Genomic DNA, 21491 nt, shown 5'->3' on the forward strand with positions numbered 1-21491 from the left:
TTGTCTACTATATTTTAGTTGTTCTCCTCCATAAGATGATCTAATTGGTCAGCCGATTGGCCATGGTTGCAAGAAGCATGGCCTCATGGTCCAGACCAACACACATAAGTTTTTAAGGACAAATACAACTGATTGCATGTTTAGAGTGTCGAGAATATCCTCTATCAATTTCAGTAAGAATGAGTTCACACTAGCTCTATTCAGAACACAAGATTAGGATGCCCATTTTCTTTTCCAAATGTCGATCTTCTCTCAATCAAGACTGCAATTTCCAATTATCACAAACGTTATAAACATTAATAAAAATCTGAAATACGTACCAAAACACCCATGATTGATAACAGACTAATGCTTCCAGTGCCATGGGCGATTTTGCTTCCTTATTGTTTCAGTTTTAATTATATTGGTTTTTTATTATTTTTTCTTTTTGGTTATTTATCTTTTTAAGCTTATTGTTGCAGTTAATTATTTTAGTATATTATTGTCTATTGGTTTTGTTATTTTTAATTGTCTTGTTTTCCTCCGTCTTTTGTGTATTTTTTTTGTCTTTCTCTCTCCTTTCCCACCCTTTAAAGTTTCCTGCTGGTCTGCAACCATTCATTTTTTGCATTTCATGCTCTCAATCATCCCGATGATGGATCATGGAGTGTGATCTGAAATATTGATCTAAAAAGCTCACAGACAATCTTCTCTAGAAACCTACTTACAAAGAAAACATATAGTTTTATTACATATTTTATATTCACAATTTTAATATTTTTGTACATGAAAATTTAATATTTAAAAATAATTAGAGTGGTTGATCTTTAAGATGGCTATCTGATCTTTAGAATTCAATGTTTAAGTTTGTATATTTAAAAAGAGATTGAATATTAATCTCTTCAAATAAGATCAACCAAAATTATCAAAAAGATTAAAAAATAATATTAAAGTAATAAAACTGTAATACTTCTAATTCTTCAACAATATTTACAAATATCACATCAAATATATTAATTCTGTCATTTAACTTCAATTTTTATAAAATCAACAATAAAATTGATTGACTATCTAATATAAATTAATTATTTACATTTCATTTATTCTTAATAATATATAAACAAAAATAAGACATTATAAATATATTTCAATAAAAAAAAAATCACACTTCAATAAACCATTTATAGACCAAATCACACAATAATAGACAACTTCTATTGCAACATGAAGGAGAAGCTATAATAGAGTGAGAGACCTTTGCAGGATTTTGTATTTAAAAAATGAAATTATCAAGGAGGAAAAACAGTTGTCTGTAGAAGCAAATTTGGATACTGTAAAGGAGAGATAAGTAGAAATACTTTCTTGTTCTGTTGGTTTTTAAAATATGGCAACTATCAGCAATAGTTGGAATTTGTCACAACCTCAGATTCCTTTGTTTAAAGGAGAAAACTATGATTTCTGGAACATCATAATGAGAACCTTGTTTATTTATCAAGTTATATGGGATTTAGTTGAAAATGACTATATAGAACCTGCAAATCTTGGACGCAAGCACAACAAGATCAGCTTAACAAAAACCAAAAAAAGGATGCTACAACAAAATTAGAGCAAGCTTGAGATCTTCTACAATTTGCATACCAAGGAATATATAAAGTAAAAAAAATCAAATTACAAATGCTCAGAAGAGATTTTGAAAATCTTTCAATCTATACAAGATTTCTTCACTTGAGCTATGGGTTTACTAAATCAAATTAGATCTTATGGAGATAATTTCACAAATTAAAAGATAGTAGAGAAAATGTTGAGAAGTTTTCCTTTACAATAGCTATTGCAGAATGAAAGGATCTAAAGCCATTATCAATAGATGAACTCATGGGGTCTTTGCAAACACATGAGAATCGATCCAATGAAAAAGGTGATTGAACAAGCATTTCAATCAAAGCTAAACATTTCAAAAAATAAAGAGAGAAACTTTGGTGAACTATATGGAAAATTTAGAAGAAGAGGAAATGAGAGTAAAGAGGCCAGTGGTGGATGAGGCAGAGGTATAACAAAAGAAGATACTACAACAATAATGAAAGAGGTAACCAAAATTATTACAAATCACAAGTGTGTAGTTAAAACTAAACAAGGTATGGAGAAATAGATAAATGATGTGTTGTATGTTTTAGGAATTGCACATAATTTATTGAGTATTGGATAATTTATTGAGGAAGGATATTCAATTGTTTTTCAAAATAATGAATTTTTTGTCTATGATAAAACTAATAGTAATTAGATTGTAGCTAAAGCTGGTATGGTACAAAATAGAAGTTTTCCTCTTGGACTTGCATATGTGGAAACTCAAGCTTTGAATGCAGACCTAGATAATGAATCATTGCTATGGCATATGAGATATGGAGACCTCCATTTTCGAGGTTTAAAACTACTTTACCAAAACCAAATGGTAAAGGGTTACCTCCTATTGAATGAGATGAGCAACTCTATGAAGGTTATACTATTGGTTAGCAACACCGAGACTCCTTTACTATTATAAAAGCTTGGAGAGTTAAAGCACCTCTTGAATTGGTGCAAGTTGATGTTTGTGGTCCAATGCATACCTTATCCCTTAACAAAAATAGGTACTTTCTTATTTTGTTGATGATTATAGTAGAAGAACTTGGGTATGCTTAATTAAAGATAAGTTAGAAGCATTTTCTATATTTCAGCATTTTAAAGCTAATGTTGATAAACGAAGTGGTTTCTTCTTAATGACTCTACGCACAGATAGAGGGGGATACTTTAATTCAAATGACTTTCAAGAATTTTGCAAAAGGAATGGTATTGAAAGGCAACTAACTACAAGTTATACTCCTCAGAAAAATAGAGTAGCTGAACATAAGAATCACACAATAGTAGAGATGGCTAGAAGCATTCTCAAGGCTAAAGATCTTCCAAATACTTTTTGGGCTGAAGCAATAGCTACATCTATTTACTTGCTAAATAGATATCCAACAAAAAGTGTAAATAATATGACTCCTTATGAAGAATGGATTGGAAGAAAACGTGGTGTGGCTCATCTCAAGGTATTTGGTTGCATTTCCTATGCTCATATTGTAGAGTAGAAAAGACAAAAAATTGATGATAAAAGTGAAAATTCTATTTTTATTAGGTATAGTGAGGAAACAAAGGGTTATAGGCTATATAATCCAACAACAAAATGCTTGATAGTTAGTCGAGATGTAATTATTGTTGAAAAGGATTCATGGAAATGGAATGAAGAGAAAGAAAGACCAGTAATTGTGGAAACATAACAAGATGTTCCATCTCAGCCTACTAGCTCAAGCAACAATTCAAATTCTACTCAAACATCTCCATCAATAGAACGTACATTGAGTTCCAGTCCTCTTAGGAAGGTAAAATCTCTAATTGAAATTTATGAAAGAACTACTAGTCTTGATTCCGTTACGAATTTTTCTTTATCTCTTATTGAAATTTTCTTGTACATGTATGAGAATATGAGAATACGTGTATGAGTATGAGAATATGAGTATGAGGAAAACATTACAAGAAGATTCTTTTAGGATTAGGGTTATTCTTTGTTAGTAGACTTTGTATGTTTCCCTAAAATTACATGTTATAAGCAGCTGGAAAGCATAAGGCATTGTAATGGTGTTGTATTGATCTACTAGATAATAAGGAAAAAATGGAGGGTTGTGTTCTGTCGATGTATCCCATTTTGGGTGAACCATGTTAAATCTCTATGTCATATGTGTTATGCAATTTTCTTCATCTTTTGTGTTTAAATCTGCATATAATTGTTAATTTGTATTTGCTTCAAATCTACCTAAGCCCTAACACATTCTAAAACAAGCCATGTGTCCATAAAGTATCATTTCTTGAGAGAAAAATTCAGTGGTTAAGAAGTCAAATTGGAATATTTACCTAAAAAGGATCAAACTGCATATATTTTCACAAAGCCTTTGCCTGTAGTTACATTTGTCTATTTAAGAGGCGAGTTAGGGGTTTCTTATCCTCTTGACGAGAACTAGATGCATGTAGTTACATCAATCCGATGGATTTTAAAGCCTTATCCTTTTATCTGGGTTGATGAATTGGTGCTGCTACTCAATCGGAGTAGTCAGTGTGTGGTTCAAATGTTCATTTGTGAGTTTATCCTATATAGGGGGAGAGAGTATAATTTGTATTCTATCTTTGGCATTGTTGTCAAAGGGGGAGAGAAGCATGTGAAAACCTGCTTTATTTCTTAAGCTTTGTTGTGCATGATCTTAGGGGGAGTTTGTTGTTGATTGTTGGTGTTGATCCATTTCCTTTACATTGATTATTTTTCACATTCATATGTTGCCATCAATGCCAAAGGGGGAGATTGCTGGATATTGTTGCTACTAGGATATGTTGTTGTCATTGATGCCAACATACTCCTATGTTCTAGTGTTGCAGAAAGATGTTTGGTTTATCTATTTTGGATGCTGGTATACTTCATTCCTTATTAGTTTCAATGATCCAGAAGTTTACTTGATCATATTATTTGATCTGGTTTGGAGTTTACTCTTTCTATTTAGTGGTTGGCAAAGTATGGTATTTGATCTGGTGAGCTCCAGTATGATTACATATTTGGTTGTGGATTTGGGGGAATGTTTTGGATGTTCATGTGTATCTTTATTTCAGATGCTTTGTTATTTGGTGCTATGCAAGTTATCCTTGTAGTCTGAATTGTTGCTGATTGGTGTTCCTCAGAGTTAGTGTGTTGATTGATGAAGATTTGAATAAGTGGTATTGGTGCAACTATCGTGGATGGTTCTAATGTGCTTATTAGTATTTCTTAATAATGTTCTATTTTTTTTGGTGTTTCTACAATGATCCTTGTGCACGGTATTGGTGATTTTGTTGATCTGGTGATATTCTTTGTGTTATGCGATATTTCTAGTGATGTAGCATGCTGCAGTTGATCTTGGTGAGATTTCTGATGGTAATGTGTGTTTAGAGATTTGATTTGGGTCCATTCTATGTCATCTATATCATTGTATTGGTCTGGTGGTTAATATATGTATCGTGTGATGTAATTTTTTAATTGAGGTTTGAGGGTTTGGTCGACCTTGTAGTCGAGGTTGATGAATTGTATAAATAGGTGTTAGATTCATGTAATTTGGATGTAGGTGAGCTATGTGTACTTTATCAGAGAGTGGTGTGTGTGTGAATAAGTGATTTTATCTTTCAATGTGGAGTATTGAGAAGATATTGTTGCAAGGTAGACAAATGTCCTTAACCAGAACTGTCATCAGGCATTAGAAGATGCTATATTTGTAGTTCATAAAATCGAGATTATAGTCTGAATGTTACTATAAGAGACTGAACCTTCCCTGAGGGTTGGAGCCTTCTGGGTCATCTCATTTTGAGTATTGAGTTCTAGGTAGTGTGCCTGAATGCATGTGCATTCCCCATTGTATAATTTACACATACTACTACAGAGTGTCATCTTATAGTGGGTAGTTGCCCACCACAGTTTTTCCCTTAACATGGTTTTCCACATTAAAATCTTGGTGTTATGTGTATTGTTGTTATTGTCTTTATGTTTATTCTTGTTGCATTTGGTTGAAATCTAAGATTGTGCTTAATTGGTTTAATAAAGTGAAAACTGATTCATCCCCCTCCCTCTTAGTTTTCCTTCATTGTTGCTACCAACAATGTGTACATTGAGCAACTAGATGGATTTCAATTTTTTGATCAAAGAGATTTGTTTTTTCGGTTGAAGAAAACTTTGTATGGAATGAAGCAAGCCCAAAGAGAATGGTATGTCAAATTGGATAAGTATTTGTTGAAGCTAGGATTTAACAAAGGTACTACTAATAGTAATCTGTACTTCAAGATTGATCATGATAACACTCTGATTGTTGAAGTTTTTGTTGATGATTTTATCTTTGGAGGGATTGATAGTTTGTGTAAAAAATTTGCTAATGAAATTCATTATGAATTTGTAATGTCTATGATTGGAGAGATGAATTTTTTTGGGGGTTTTCAAATCACATAGTCAAAAAAAGGAATCTTTATATCTCAGTCTAAGTATGTGAAAGAGCTATTGAAGAAGTTTGGTTTGGAAGATTCAAAGCCATTTGGTACTCCTATGGTGACCAAATGTAGGTTGACTAAAGATGATGATTCCCCTAAGGAAAATTAAACTAGATATAAATCTATGATTTATGGATTTCTCTATTTGATTCCGACCTGACCTGATATCATGACTGTTGTTTGTCTTGTTGCTATGTTTCAGGTTGATCTTAAGCAATCTCATGTTGTAGTTGTCAAAATATTTTTCAGATATTTGAAAGGAATGGATAATTTTGGTCTATGGTATCCTAAAGATGATGATTTTACTTTGAGTTCTTTTATTGATGCTAATTGGTAAGGAAATGTGGATGATAGGAAGAGTACTAGTGGATCTGCATTTTTCTTGGAAAAAATATTGGTTTCATGGTTGAGCAAAAAACAAAATTCTATTTCTCTATCTACTATAGAGGCAAAATATATTGCTGTAACAAACAATTGTACTTAGGTGGTATTGATGTAACATATGTTGAAAGATATCGGATTAGTGTATTATGAGCCTATTGGTATCTACTGTGACAATTCAAGTGCAATTAAAATCTATAAGAGTCTGGTGTTGCATTCAAAGACTAAACATATATCAATCAAGTTTCACTTTTTGGGAGATAAGGTAAATGAGAAGGAAGTCAAATTGGACTATGTGCCTACTAAGGAACAAATTGCAGACATCTTCACGAAGACTTTTGAGTATCTTAGAAGGAAGTTAGGGGCGATTTCACCTCTTGATCAAAACTAAGATGCATTGGTATGCATCAGTCTGATGCATTTCATAGTCATATCTTGTGAACTATTTTTGTGAGTTAGTTTTGTGGATTGATTGCAAATATGTTACTTCTTCATTAATACCAAATGAAGAGAGAGTCATGTGAAAAACTATGATAAGAGATAAGGAAAGGGAGAAGAGTAGTGTGCAAGGTCTAAGGGGGAGTTGTTGATTTCTTTACAATTGATTGTATTAGTTTTTCACATCATAAGTTGCCATCAATGCCAAAAGGGGAGACTGTTGGAAGAATGTTGCAAATATGTGCTTTAGAGATATTTGAGAGATGTGTTGTCATCGATCCCAACACATTTCTCTATCTGAGAGAGTGATGTAGTGAAGTTTAGTTAGTTTGTTCAACTTGATGAAGATCAGAGTTTACAAAATAAAGGGTTTGTAAAGTTTTTTAATAGTTGATTTAGTTTAAGTTTCAGAAGTCCGCTTGGAGATTTGATTGAGTTATGGGTATCTATGTTGTGGCTGGTTTTTTAGTTGTTTAGTGGTCGCAAAGCGATAGTATTTTGATTCGCATTGCTCTGAGTTGTAATATCCTGATATATAGATTTGTAGGTATATTAAGGACATTGGTGTGTGTCCTCAGTTAAAGTGGTTCATGGTTTGGAGGTCCGCAAGTGATTTTTCAAGGTTGACAGTTATTGTAGTTAGTGTTCCCGAGGTTTAGTCTGAAGATGCTAGTGATTCTAGTAATTTGTGTTAGTGTTGATGTTTCTATGGTAGTTCATGATGCTTGTGGATGTTTTTGGATTATGTGCCTTTTTTGTTGGTTGTCCACATTGATTTTTGATCTTGTAATTGATGTTTTTATCTGGTACATTGGTGTTCTTCATGTTCTTGGCCAACCAGATGATTGTAATGTGTTGTAGATGTTCGAGGCATAATTCTTGTAGGTGTAATGTGTTCGAGGAAAAAGATTTGGGTTTGTGATATGTCTTGAATAAGATTGCTTGGTGTGCATGTTATTTTGTATTGAATGTGGTTGTATTTTTGTAATTAGGTGGTGAGTGTTGAGCCAACCTTGTTGATTTCTCCAAGGTTGATGTCATATGTAAATAATTGTAATAAAATTCTATTTGAGCATGGTTGTGGGTGTGGATGAGAGATATTGTGTATGTGAATTGAATGTATACATCTTTTGAAGGCATAGAAGAAATATGAAGAAGAAAGTTGCTTTGTGATTTAATGGGACTGAACCATGCATTAAGGAGATGTTATTTCTCAATTCATGATTTTCAGATGTAATCCTATGATTGTTTGTATAGGTAGTGAGCCTTCCTTTGGCGGGAAGCCTTTTTGTTTTGAGTAGTGAGCTCTAGGAAAAATGCTTGAATGCATGTGCATTCCTACTGTAATACTTCTAAAAGAGTATAACTATTTTGTGGGTGTATCCCCACCATGGTTTTTCCCGTAATAGCATTTTGCACATAAAAAATCTCGGTGTTATGTGTATTCATGATGCATTGGTAATTTATGCTTTCAAGTTTAATTATCTAATTTGAGAATAATTTTAAATTGTGTGAGTTTTTGTGACAACTAATTCACCCCCCGCCCCCATGCCTTGTCCCCCCCTCAATTGTTTGCCCTATTTCCATCAGTTTCTTTGTAAGAGAAGATGAAATTTAGATTAGTTGTAAGAGATTTTTAGGATTCCAAGAAGTTGATATGTTTTTTCTTAAATGTTTCAATCAAATAATTTATCTTCTTTCTATTTTTTGGTTGGGAAAGTATAGTTCAAAAATGTAAAATATTTTTTGAGTTCCTTGTAGATGGGTTTACAATTGTTGCCAATGGATCATCAAACAATCACACTTAGGCTTTAGAGTCCATTTTTCTACACCAAATGATGCCTCCAAATATCCATATGCTTGCTTTATCATATAGATTAATGTGACATTGAATGGATAAATTTTAATAAGGTTAATTTGCAGGCTAGAGGTATTTGAGGATGGACGATTTCCATCATCTCAAGTTAGCTTCTTGGTTTGAAATGATGATTTTCATGAAATGATTTTTTTGGCTTTAATTTATTGCTTTCATTGTAGTTTTCCTTAAATTTTCTATTGGATTCAAATAATACATGTTTTTTGAAGTTTTGATTTTTCGAGATAGGTTTGAGGTTTGGCGAAGAGGGTATGGATAATTTACCATGACTTCATGAGAGAAATTATTTCCCTTACAAGGGTTAGAGATAACATGATGAAACTATGTGTTAAGATCAATTGGTCTTTATGATTTATTATTTTGAGATTGAGATATCAAGAATTAAACTTCGAGTTGCACCTTTACAAGGGTCAAATTTTTGGGTCACGAGGAAGCTCGATGGAGTTTTGGTTGATTCATGATTTATTCTTTAAGTAAATTCTTCTCAAAATAAATCTTTAGTTTATATAACCAATAAGTTTTGCTGTGTAATTAGTAAGGTTTTTAATATCAATGTAATAAGGGGGGAATGTTGGTATATTACATTATTTTGACACTAATGCCTAGTGATTGGTAAAATGAACTCTACAAGTAACTCCTCTTGCATTTATTAACCTTCTATGATTGAATCAAAAGTCATCAAAAATTCACCTATGTTTCTTTATATCTAAGGATATTCACTAGACTAAAAAATAGTGATCATCCCTTTTTGCAAGAATACTTTAATGTCTATATTCAAATGAACTCATTATAGCGTGAAAACTAATGAGAGAATGAGCTCTTCAAGGAGATGCTCATGGCTATGGGCTAGGGTTTGTCCCTAACCACAACCCTCCTGTTGATCACTCTATTTGTGTTGAGTATGTTGGGGGTTTTTGCTTTGCTCGGGGAGGGAGATCTTGGGTTCTACAAGTTTTTGGTGATGAGTGCTGGTGCATGTAGGCGGATTGAGAGCTTAGATGTGTACTGTCATCTACTTTTCTTTGGTGACTGGTTTTCTTGGTTACAACCATCAATTTGGTGGATTTTTTATTCCCTTTGGTTAGTGTTTGTTTCTTTTTAGGCTTTTCTCATCCTTTTGTCTGGTAACAAGGTTCTTATCTCTTTGTCTTCTTAGAGGTTGCCCTGCATGGCTTTGCATGGGGCTCCATCAGGTGGGAGGAGAATTTTTTCAAAGATGTTGTGATTGGAAATAACTCTTCATAGATCATGCATGATAACCCCATGTTTGGGTCACATAGTTCTGGTATTGGGGATAGATCCTTTCAAAATGGGGGTTTTAAGCCTACAAAAGTTAATGGTTTTCTCGCTAAAAGTGAAGATAGGCCAGTTCTGGTAATCCAATCTGACATAGTGGAGGAGGATATTAATTATTTATCAAATCATGCCCTATTCTACAATTTTTTGGGGATACAAGTGTGCTTACCTTTCTTGGAATTGTGGGTACGATGTACATGGTGTCTAGATGAAGAAATGAAAGTGTTGTTAGCTACAAATGGGTATTTTTTTGTCATTTTTACTTGAATGTCAAACAAAAACAAGGCTTTTGAAGCAGATCCTATTTCTACAACTAGGTGGGCTCTTCATCAAGCTATGGCATGTTGGATTAAACCGTACATATGAGATTCCCTTGCGAGTTCCTATTTGGGCACGACTTCCATGGTTCCCTTTAGAGTTCTAGAGAGAGGATATCTTCAACCTAGTTGCAGCGCATCTTGGTAAGCCAGTGGGCCGTTCTAAAAAAACTATGGAGAAAAAGGTTATCACTTATGCCCGTGTCTATGCTTAAACTGATCTGAATAAATCTTAACCTGATTCCATGGAAATCCCTATGGGATCAAGATCATGGATTTAGCAGCTTGATTATGAGACGTTGCCCTTTCATTGTTGTATATGCCATGAATATGGACATTTGTAGCAGATGTGCCCCAAATTTAAACCAAATGGGGCATCCAAAGTTGGACATAATAGCTCACCCCCTAATCAAGATAAGGGGATGGCACCTATGATGGAAAATAATGAGTGCTTAATCTCAGTTAGAACCCGTATTAAGGGACGAGGTAAAAAGAGGACCTTAAATGAAAGGCATAATAATGAAGTTTTTAATAAGTTTGATGGATCTATTGCTAATTATCCTATTGGCAAAGATCTTGTTGTGATAGGGGAACTCTTTGAGGAAGAGAATAATGTTACTTAGGTGGAAATGTAGGAAAAAGGGACAGGTATGTAGATGGATACTGAGCTCCCCTTAGTGAAACTAGGTGAATTGGGTTCAAGTGGAGGTTTATCTTTGATTGAGAATTCTAACCACACTTGTCTGGTGATAAGTGTTGGGAAAGATGTATAGGAAGGTAGTAAAGGTAGAGGGACCCCACCTAGACTTTGTATTCACCAAAAGGTTATAAAAAAGAGTTCTTTGGAGTAGCCTCCTAAGCTGGGAAGGAAGAAGGATCAAGAGAAGGTGAAGCTAGAACTAGAGAGACATTGGTGGAGTCTACAACTATGAAGAATACTTTAATGTCTTTCTTGAAGAGTTTATAATGAATATTCCTAATAAAGAAGTAGGTTTTATAATCAAATGATATGATTAGCATTTTTATTATGCTAAAAGCAACAAATAACAATATAGTTTGATAAGTTGCAAGAAAATAGGTTAAAGGCCTATTGTGTCTCCTTATAGAACACTAGTCTTATTTATCAACTAAAAATATAAAAATATAAGAATGTACAGATATACTATATGACGTCAATAAGGAAATATTTAGAAAGAGGTATTCCTTGACTCACATGAAGGATCATGTTGATTAACTTAATGTAGACTAATATTTTCAAAGAATGACCTTACCATCAACTTAAATCTAGTGATGAGGACATGCATTATAAGTTAATAATTTTACCTTTTATGTTGACCAATATCATTACAATCTCATAAAATTTTATGAATATTGTGGTTAGAGGAACATTGGATAAAGTTTTCTATGCCATATAAATTATGCTTTGATATATTTTAGAAAATATAAAGAACATTAGAAATATTTGATAATGTCTTTGATACATTTTCTAGAGAATAAATAACAAAATCTCAATAAATTAACTCCATCTCTTTTGTTCATATTCCTAGAGAATGGAATGTGGTTGCTGAATTTCTACCTAAATGTGCTTCACATGCTCCCTAGGGATGGAATTGTAGTATCACAATTTGCACCTAATGCATTTATTGCACTTTTTCATTGTGCTTGATGTATTTATGACAATAATTCATGATTAGAATTTCACCATTTGGACATCGTGGATTCTAAAGATGAAGTAGCACTAGCCACCCTTGAGCTAAATTTGGGATTATCTTGCCTCAAAAAAATTATGGTGCACAAGTGTGGCGTGCAAATGTCTTGAGAATATCCTCGATTCAAATTGGCATATTCCATATTAAACCTTTATTGAGGTATATCTCCTAACTTGTGCACACTTGAAATGATCATTCTCTCCCATTCGAAGCAACAAATCCTTAATCCTTCATCATTTTCATAGAGAAATCACTCTTTGATCTCTTGCTTTGATACTCTAAGTTAACATCTATCAAAATATACACTCATTACATCTTTAAGACCTTCTCAATTTGACCTTCTTCAAGCACCCAAACCTATAGCTAATCAACCTAGTGACTTTGATCTTGTTGAGAAACTTCATGTTACTCTTGGCAAGATCTCACTATGGATTCGCTTCATATATTTCGGGAAGTTGTTCAACATATTTTGTTGTCCTCTTTCACTAAGCCATCATATGTAAATGTTTTGATGAATCATATTCATGCAAATACATTGAATATCATATTCTATCCGCATAAAATTTTTCCTCTATGTTAGCGAATGGATTTTTCCTTTATTATAAATGATTAATTTCAAACTCTGTCACCTTCTTCAAAGACAAAAATTTCAACTGAATAGCTAGGTAAGTGTAATATACTACTCCCCTCTAAATTTTTTTTATAGGTATAGCTCCCTTTATTAGTTATTCGGAAAATAATCTAATTAATTTTTGACTGGTATGCTTTTAACTTGAAAGCACGTAAGGCTGCCCACTTCATTCTTTGATGAGAGGCTAATGATTTACAAATATTTTAGATAAAAATAAGCTTTCTAAATATTTCAAAATGAGAAATAGAGATAACTGAAACAAAGTTCAGGACACCAGTTTTATGGTTCATAAAAAAAGAGAGACAAAATCTCTTTTCACACATGCATCCTTTTAAAACTCACACGAAGGAATCTTAGAAAAGAAATAACATTCTGTATTGAAAAGGTGATCACTGTCATCTGATTTAATCAACATACACAAAGATATGCTACAGTACAGATTCAAAAACTCACAGGTTTTCTTTCTCCCAAAAAGTATGATCCTTTATATATATATATATCCTATGTAACAAAGACACAATCAATATAAGTATAAAACCCTTTTCAATTCCGGATCTTTAAAGTCTGATGTCTTCCTTCATCAAAATAGAACTTTCCCAACCACAAAGAAAATGAAACAAAAACTCACCAAAATTCTAACTAAAATCTAACCCCTATTCCGTCCATCTTGATCTAATTTATAGTCTTAGAACAGAGGAGGTCTCCCTGAAAACTTGACCTCCTCCAAATTAGTTATGAAACTAACAGAGTATAATTAGGACAGATGTCCCAAAGTCTTTTGCATAAACATGAAAAACACATAAAAATAGGGCCTTGATCAATGGGTTATGCTGCTTTCCCATCATCATCTTCTTCTCTGCCTTCCTGGGCGTCGTGGGTCATTGCAAGTTCTTTGATTATTGATTGGTTTAGGATCTTCATCGCATTGAGCTTTTCCTTTGTCGCTTCCTTGTTCCATCTATGCTTTGCCATCTTTTCAGCATGTTTTGGTAACTGATTGTTACCAACAAACGTCATGGATTCAATCCGAGCAACCCGTGTTATATCCTCAAGAGTGAAGTTACCCTTGGCTTTGATTTTCTCCATGTATATCCTGAAAAACTTTAATCATATCCTACGTTTTCAGCCCACAAATTCCTAACTGCCAATCGTGGTTAGGATTAACCACTTTGTTGTCATTTACTAAATTGCATTGGAGGTCTTGGAGTTCATACACAAAGGTCTTAGCATCAAAGGTCATAGATTTGAAACTAAGCACTCGCCACATTATGGTCTTTTTCAGCACAAAGAGTTGACATTCATTTGTCACCAGCTTGACTGAATGTTCTATCAAAAACTTGGTAATTCCATATTCTTCTATTTTAGAGAACATAGGCAAGGTGTTCTTCCATTTGTGTTCCTCTTTCTCCCATGGTGAAACCTAGTTTTGAATCTTCGTAATGAGGCTCTGCATCTCATCACATAATTTTGGGAGTTTGTGATATACTTTTCTCCATCCTTAGTTACTCCTTCAATCCATCTTTCAATAGCCTCTGCAATACTCTTAGCCTGTTGAACTTGACTCATTAGCTTCTTATTCTTCAATGAAGTTGGATCAAAGCTCTCCGTAGCATGGGATATAGGAAGTGCTCCGAAGCAACCGATGTTATCAATGAACTGAGCAAGGATTCTTATATGCTGCTTAAGCTCTCTCTTTTCTCGCCCATCTTTCTCCGACTTGGTGAGCATTTTCTTTGTGGATACCTGGAAGAAATGGTTATCTAAGTCTCTAGTCATGTTTCCCAGCTCCACCTTAGTGACCTCAAAATCTTCTATGCTAATTTCCTTGTCCTCTTCTTTGGGCTTGTATGAGGCAATCTCGAAAACCCACTTTCCGGTCCCTTTATCACTATCCAGTCGAGAAGATGTTTTGAAATTTTTTGGCTTGGGGCCTTTCTCTGTGTACTTAACAACCATATCTTGAATTGGAATAGTCACGAGAATGGAACTCGATTTTTTGTTCATTGAAGTAGTCAGCCACTTAGGAGTTGCACTGGAACTAGTTGGTCCTATTGTCATTTTGGAGGGTGGTGTTATAGCTATGGTGACTGCATGGGAATCCAGGGCATTAGCAATGTAACTGTCCAAATCTTCGACCTCAAATATCTAAGCTTCAAGAATCTTATCCTTCATCTTTGTATCCTTAGCTTGATCCATCCTTCTCTGAGTAGCACTTCATGACTGGGTATGTCGAGGAGTGGAGAAATCCAAAGCTGGATTAGACTTGTGCCTAACCTAAGGCAACTTTTTATCCTTACTTGCATGAACAGGCATAGAAGCATTATTAGAAAAACACTTTGGTGAACATAGAGTAATCTCATTATTTCTCACAGAGTTAGACTTGGTGCCTAATTTCACTGCTTTCTTTCTTTCAATCCATTCTGTGGTTCTCTCCAAAACCCCTTTTGTTCTTAGCTATATATCATCCTATTCTTCTTCATCCCAATTGATACAGGACACTTCAGTTTCTGCTTGAGCTAGGTATCCAGGTTCAAACAATGCTAAATAATCTTCTTCAAGTCCGACTATATCAAGCTTTACCTGCAATGAAATAACTTACTCCAATACCATCCTCATTTTCCCCCTTTTGAACACTTCAAGTTCATCATTGCAATCCTCCTAAAAATCCTCTAATTGTGGAATTAGGAGATATGGCATTAGACCAAGACTTCAGGAGAAACCCTTGTTATCAAAACCCTTCCTTTCATGGTATAGAGGAAAATTGAAGTTCTTCAGGTTCACTCCAATACTCAATGCATCTGACATTGAACTGTAGGTTAGCATACCTAACTGAATGGGAAAATGACCTTCCCATTTGTCCCTGGGTTGAGCCTTTTTGATCATAGTAGTCAGCTGCCTACATATTTTTTCTAATACAAAACAATCTGAATAGAAATGAGGAAGCTTGAAGGGATCTTCCTCAAAACCACCTATCCTTATATAATAGAAATGAGGAAACTAGGTAAGGAAGCTGCCAAACCTTTTCACCAATGCCTGTGCATCCTCAAAAATTCTTTTGGTTTTCATACTCTTCAACTCATAGCACAAATCCCCCAAAAAGGTATTGTGTACCCTCTTAAAGTCCTGCAAGGCATTATCCCCCTACAACATAGGGTAAAAATCATATATGGGGACCTCCTCCTTAGTGGGTTGTCTGGGTATTCCAACTATCTCCTTAACGCACGCCAAACAGTATATAAGATATGAAGACATGAAGAAATTTTGCTTGAACTGCGTGGCCATACTCAGCTGGTCCCTCATTGAATCAACAATCAGCTCTGCCCAATCAAGGTATTGCTTCCCTTCTAATAATAGTTGCACATAGCAATAAATCCATTCATCGAAACTGTATGCTTCCACAGAGCCTCTAACCTGATGCAATAGTAACATGATGTCATGAATGTGAGGTAGCATATGATTCTTATTGGGATTCTTGGGCAATCTGGAACCACCCTTTTGAGGAACCTTCAACCAATATTTTGCTACATTATTTGAATGCCCAGTTCTGTCTGCATTGAACTTGGTGATTGACTGGGTGGGAGAAAAATTTGAGAACTGGTAATCAGGTAGCTTGAAAACAGAGGCAATTACTTCTCGGTTAATGGCAAGGAGAGTTTCGCCATTGTCTCTCCTAATGCTTTTAGAGGCTGGGTCATACCTAGCAATACATTCCCTAACCAATTCCGGGCAAGGGATAGCTGGGGGAAAGGCTGCCACCTCTATGAGACCACTACTCAGAACCTCCACTGCAAAAGAACCATCAATTCCCTTGAACACTCTTTCTTTTAAAACTTCAATATTTTCCCCTTTAAGGTCGATATCACTGACTATGGGCTCTGTACATGCAAGGCTAAAAACATTCCCGAACAGGTGCAACATGGACTTCATAACTCATAAATGGAAAACCTTATCTTCTTTTAGCAAACCTTACTACGAGAGAAGAAATGCAAGTAAAAATACTGGAGAGAACAAGAAATGGACTCACCTTCACAACTGAGAGGAACCAGACGACTACCAGCAACAAACCTTCTATCGAAGAAAAATAACACTGCAATGATGAGGAACAAATTTTTAGAGAATAAATCTTCTCATACCTTATAACGAGATAAATAATACGGATCTATTAAGTGCAATAATTCCAATTGTCAATTTAAGTGTATCGAGCTTGTGGATTGGACATCGCACGAATGCATTGAATGCATGGTAGCATTTTTGAAGTAATCGCCAGTTCCCGTAATGATTACTTGCTTTCAAAACTCCAACAATTGATGTCACCCAAGATATGGTTCACCTTCCTCATACTTGGCAATAAATGCACCATCAAATATTTTAACTCACGGGACCCACCAAATTTGAATACACAAGAACATTCTGAATCGACTTCATTGGGGTTCAAGTAGTTCAAGGTGTACATCGCACCTAGGAGAAATATTTTGTGAGAAGAATAACTATGTCATGTGCTGCTGACCGTTTGAACTATGCTGAACATATTGAACACGTCTGAACCTCTTGAACTAGGTTCAAAGAGTTCAATGCCTAAAGAGAGGTGACATAACACATCACCAAATGAGACCAATAAAGAGCCACTACAAAACACTTAAAAGGATGTGTGAAAAACCCCAAAGACATCAAAAAACCCGCGGAACCTAAATGAACCTAATGAACCCAGTTCAAAATGATTCCATGTGTTCACAGAGTTCAACCAATTACCAAAACTCAGCATTTTTGATTTAAAGACAATTTTTGAAAAGTCTAAGGACTTGAACCGAGGTATTGCAAGAAAACACAAGGACTGCAAGTGAAATTTTATAGGGTGATTTACTCTTGTCATGAAGGATAAATGACGTAGTAACACTCTAGAAGGAAGGAATGCTATTGATTTTTTATTGATAATTATGTATGTTAATGGCATTGTTATTAGACACTCTTATTGACACTATCTCATCACTCAATGTTTATAATATAGACCTCCTATGAAAAATGAAAGTGGATCTGAACACTATTGCTACATCTTTTTTGTTTATTCATAGTTTTGATAACAATGGTAAGATTCCTTTGGAAATTATCATTCTACCTTTGAAGATTGGACTAGTTACTTTTCTGACCTAGTGTATATCATGTTAGGACCCTTACCTTATAATATTCTTCTACATATATCATTGTTGCCCGCTTTAGGGGTAGTTTCATCTACTATTCATGGTTCTGTTAATTTTGTTCCTATTAACCAAGTGGTTACAATCATGATTGATCCTAATGCTATGCATTAATGTTAAATGGCAGTAGTTGGTTAGACCTTGATTACTCCATTATTTTAGAATTAGATTCCATCACTATCTTCTAATGTGATGGCTTTCACTTGTGTGGTATCCCTTAAAGAGGAGGCCCCAAAGAAGGAAAATCTATCTAAAGAAGAATCATCTAACAAACAAGATCCTCCTAAATAGGACCCATCCAAGGTAGATCCTCCTAAGGTAGAAAGTTCTAAATGTACCCTAGTTCAATCATCTTCTACTTCATTTGTAGCTAAGTTATCTTATATGTCTATGGTGAATGCATTTTTGGGTGATGATTATGCCTCTATAAAGTTGGACAATACTTATCATGTGGATAACCTTTTCTATACCAACCCTCCAACCTATAAAGAGCTACATGGCATTTATGGTTTGGGATTTAGTTTAGTTTCAAAATATGATCACCATAATAGAGGTTGTGGGCCTAATGGACAAGGTATTTTGGTTCACTTGGAGACTAAACTTCATCATCATAATACTGGACTTAGATTGCAGTAAACGTCGAACATGAGAAATCCATGGTTCAATGTCACTATGATTTTTGCTGAACCTCGTCCTCTTAAGCTTGTTCATCATCAATATAATGATATCAATGATGCATCCAATGAACTTTCCTTATATGCTTTCTCCTCTGAAGAGGCGTTACAGAAATTATTTGGTGTTTATCTTGATTTACCTCTAGAAATAACATGGATAATTGAATGTTATCTCTATGAATAGTTCACTTTTGAGTAGTGTTATGCTTCTAAGTTTCTTTGATAACTTTCTTATGAAATATTTATTTAGAAGTTGACATTAATTAGATCAGCTAGACTACCTTCAATTTTTTCATATATATTACTCCAGAAATACTACATATATAGGTTAGTATTAGTAAGACAATATATCTTATATGTTTGACATATAGAAATAAATTCTACATGTACATATATTATTGTATGTTTATAGATCATCTATTTTTTTGCTATTGCATCTTATAATCTATAGGATAGATTATTAGTGTTTTTGGCACTTTCAATCTACATATATCCTTATTGATGGCTACAAGTAAAAAAATTGATGTCTCGTGTCTTGGTACTTTTGTAGTACCCCTGCCCTAATAAGATTTTTAAAAAACTGGTTTGACCTTGGAAGACTTTTTAAGTGGCCTTTTTGGATGGTTGATTTACCATGTTGTAATCTCATTGTCAGAGATTATGATTATTATGCGTACCTGTAAATGTGTTTTCGCATCGATTCTTATGTAAGTATATTTGTTCTTCTGATTCGTGTTATTAATCTCAGGCTAACACTGTCCTTAAATATATATGTATGCATGTGTGGTTCATGGCTGCAGAAGATTGCAAGTACAATACAACATTGGTAGGAGGTTCATCTTCACCTAGATTCCTATGGTTTGAGTGTTCCTTATTAGCCCTAAGGAATTGGTTTAGGTAGCCACAAGACCCTCGTTTTACCATAGTCATGCTCAAGTGAGCATCGTCAGTTTCCCCTTTAGTTGGGTATGCGGGTCATGTATCTGTTTGGCTTCTTGGGTTGTGTGTTTTGCATGTGGTATAATTGAGTATTTAATCCTAAGTATTTAATTTGACTAAATGTGTTCTTTTACGCATTAGTAAATTAAGGGACTAAATTAAATAAGACCCTTTTTGTGTGATTAATCAATAATTAGAATTGCTCAATTCATGTTTGTAGCAAGTTTGATTAAATGGTTATTTTAAAATAATGAATTAATTAAGTTTATGCATTTTGAAAGGAAAGGTTAAATAGTATTTGAAAATAGAAATATTTTACCCTCTTTGGCATTTTGAAATAGAAATGTTAGTTTTAATTAAATTAAGAAAATCAATTTTAGAAGAAAAAACAAGTTTTGCATATTTGAATTGTTTGGGAAAAATGATTTTCATTTTTATTTGGAGGAAATTATTTTAAATCCAAAAAATAATTTTTGGTCAAACAATTTCCCTTTTAACCTAGGTTTTGAAAATATTTTTGGAGAGTTATTTTTGGAATGAAAATTTTGGGCATTTGGGGGAGAAGGATTTTCTTGAGCTTGCAGGTTGGGCTCTTCATCAAACCATTCCAAGAATTGTTGAATAAGGTTGGATTCTTGTTTATCTCTTTGGTTTTATTGTTTAAAAGAGATTATTTTGATTTTGAAGAAATCTGGTTGTGCTTGTTGAAAATCTCATATATTTTTTGGAATAAGGAAGAGATGTAGTTAAATATCAAATTCAAACCCTCCTTGCTTTCTTTCCCAACCTCCAGATCAAATTTTGGTTACTCAAATTGATTTTAAAATAAAAAAAGTTGGGGTTGGCTATTCATAATTAAATTTTGTTAAAACTCCAATGAATATTTTCAGATTCAAGTTTTAAATTGGGAAATTAGTTTGTGTTTGACAAATTGGTTGGATAAATGTGTGTAAATCAATTCTATTTGCCCAAATATGGTATTCGGATGGAGAAATTGCCCAGTTTTATCTATTCTAGGACTGGTTATTCAGAAAATTTAAATATTTTGGGAGCCATTGTATTCTAGAAATTGATTTAATTTTGGTCTCAGTATGAGACTGTGCATTCAATTGGGGGGGGGGAGGGGGGGTTCAATTTTTAAAAGTTTAATATATATATATATATATATATATATATATATATATATATATATAATTTAACTACCCCCCATGTGGCACGAAAAACCCCACCACGTGGGATGGTAGTAGTGCTACAAAGGGTAGCGGACTGCTACCATATGGTAGTAGCGCTAAACAAGGTAGAGGCCTGCAACCATTTGGTAGCTGCCATCCGCTAAGCCCTTTCTCCTTTTTCGGTGGTATACTATTAGTCCACTGTATAAACTGGTCCACGTCAACAATGTGGTTATATATATATATAAAAGAAATATTTTAATATATATTTTTTAATTTTAATTTAAAATATATTTAAATTGATATTGAATTGGTATTATTTAGATATAGCTCGTAAAAGTAAAATGATTTATGTTTTTGGTAAATCTTGGAAGTTAAATAAATATATGCTTTAGTAAATTTTAGCTAAATGAAATAATATTTATATTATTTGGAAAATATTGGAAAAATAAATATTATATTATTTGTTAAATTCTTGGAGATTAAAATAATATTTTTGTTGGAAATTTATGAGATTAAATTTGATTTCATTAGGAAATGATTATCTATCTTAGTTTCTTTTTAATGTATATTTCTATATTCTGGAAAGTGTATCTCGGTTTTGGAAAAGATAAGTTTAGATAAATTGTTTGGAACAAGTATGGGAAAGATATTTTATTTTCAAAAATAAATATCATATTTTAGTTGATTAATATTTATTTAATTATATCTTTGTACGTTTTGAATATAATTATAATTATATTAAGGTGATTTCGTCTGAAAACTCATGATGAGGTATTTATATTATTTTGTGATGCAAAATGAATTATGGTGAGTTAGTA

This window comes from Cryptomeria japonica, chromosome 7, assembly GCF_030272615.1.
Source record: "Cryptomeria japonica chromosome 7, Sugi_1.0, whole genome shotgun sequence".
In the NCBI taxonomy this organism is placed as follows: domain Eukaryota; kingdom Viridiplantae; phylum Streptophyta; class Pinopsida; order Cupressales; family Cupressaceae; genus Cryptomeria; species Cryptomeria japonica.